This window comes from Hordeum vulgare, chromosome 7H (assembly GCF_904849725.1).
Source record: "Hordeum vulgare subsp. vulgare chromosome 7H, MorexV3_pseudomolecules_assembly, whole genome shotgun sequence".
In the NCBI taxonomy this organism is placed as follows: Eukaryota; Viridiplantae; Streptophyta; class Magnoliopsida; order Poales; family Poaceae; genus Hordeum; species Hordeum vulgare.
In genome coordinates, this window is record NC_058524.1 from 266595415 (window position 1) to 266597435 (window position 2021).

A 2021-nucleotide genomic window follows, 5' to 3' on the forward strand; every position below is an offset into this window, starting at 1 on the left:
CTTTTTTTTTTGTGTCACAATCATCCTTGGTGCACACCTAGAGAGATAGACATACACTCACCGTGATGTTGTCGAGCTTCACTTATATCCTTTGGTAGACAATCCAGCTCACATGTGCTTCACTTATATCTTTGGAGGTAGTTGCTTTTGCTCTATGTGCTTCACTTATATCTTTTAGAGCACGACGGTGCGTGGCTTGGTAGTTGATCTGTGCTATGAAATTAGTCTCAAAAGGGTTAGTTATCCAAAGGGATACGAAAACTTCCACCTTCATGTGCATTGAATAGTTAGAGAAGTTTGATTCATCTCAACTAGTTTGAGTTTTGGTTATGGTAATATTGAAGTTATATTAGTAAGGGTTGTGGATCTAGAAATACTTGTGTTGAAGTTATTGATTCCCGTAGCATGCACGTATGGTGAACCGCTATGTGATGAAGTCTGAGCATGATTAGTCTATTGATTGTCATCCTTTGTGTGGCGGTCGGGATCGCGCGATGGTTTATACCTACCAACCCTTCCCCTAGGAGTATGCGTTGAATGCTTTGTTTCGATTACTAATAGAACTTTTGCAACAATTATATGAGTTCTTCATGACTAATGTTGAGTCCATGGTTTAGATGCACTTTCACCTTCCACCATCACTATCTTCTTTAGTGCCGTGCAACTTTCGCCGGTGCACAAAACCCACCATTAGCCTCCCTCAAAACAGCCACCATACCTACCTACTATGGCCTTTTCAAAGTCATTCCGAGATATATTGCCATGCAACTACCACCATGACATGTGCCACCACGTCTACATTGCCATTGCATGATCGTAAGATAGCTAGCATGATGTTTCCATTAATGTCCATGCCATGCTAGATCATTGTCACGGTACACTACCGAAGGCATTCCATATAGAGTCATCATTGCTCTAAGTTTTGAGTTGTAAGTGTGATGATCATCATTAATGGAGCATTGTCCCATGTGAGGAAATAAAAGAGGCCAAAGATGCCCAATATATATATATATATATATATATATATATATATATATATATATATATAAGAGGCCAAAGAGCACACAAAAAAAAGAGAGAAAAAGAGAGAAGGGACAATGCTACTATGTTTCCACACTTGTGCATATTAAGCACCATGATCTTCATGATTGAGAGTCTCTCGTTTTGTCACCACCACATAGCTAGTGGGAAATTTTCATTATATAACTTGGCTTGTATATTCCAATGATAGGTTTCCTCAAAATTGCCTTAGGTCTTCGTGAGCAAGCAAGTTGGATGCACACCCACTAGTTTTCTTTAAGAGCTTTCACATACTCTTAGCTCTAGTGCATCATTTGTATGGCAATCCCTACTCATTCACGTTGATATCTATTGATGAGCATCTCCATAGCTCATTGATATGCCTAGTCAATGTGACCATCTTCTCCTTGTTTGTCTTACAACCTCCACCACACTCGACACCACTTATAGTGCTAAAACCATGGCTCACGCTCATGTATTGCGTGAGAGTTCAAAAGGTTTGACAAAGTAAAGGTGTGAAAACAATTACTTGGCCAATACCGAGGTTGTGCATGATTTAAATTTGTTGTGCAAGGATGATAGAGCATAGCCAGACAATATGATTTCGTAGGGATAACTTTCTTTTGGCCTTGTTATTTTGAAAGTTCATGATTACCTTGCTAGTTTGCTTGAATTATTATTGTCTCCACGTCAATAGAAAACTATTGTTTTGAATCTAATGGATCTGAACATTCACGTCACATAAGGGGAGTTACAAAGGACATCTATGCTAGGTAACATGAAAGCATCAAAAATTCGTTCTTTATCACTTCCCTACTCGAGGACGAGCATGAGTTAAGCTTGGGGATGCTTGATACTTCTGAAACGTATCTATAATTTTTGATGGTTTCACGCTGTTATCTTGTCAACTTTGGATGTTTTATATACCTTTTATATCTTTTTTGGGACTAACTTATTAATTCAGTGCCAAGTGCCAGTTCCTGTTTTTTGTGTGTTTTTGA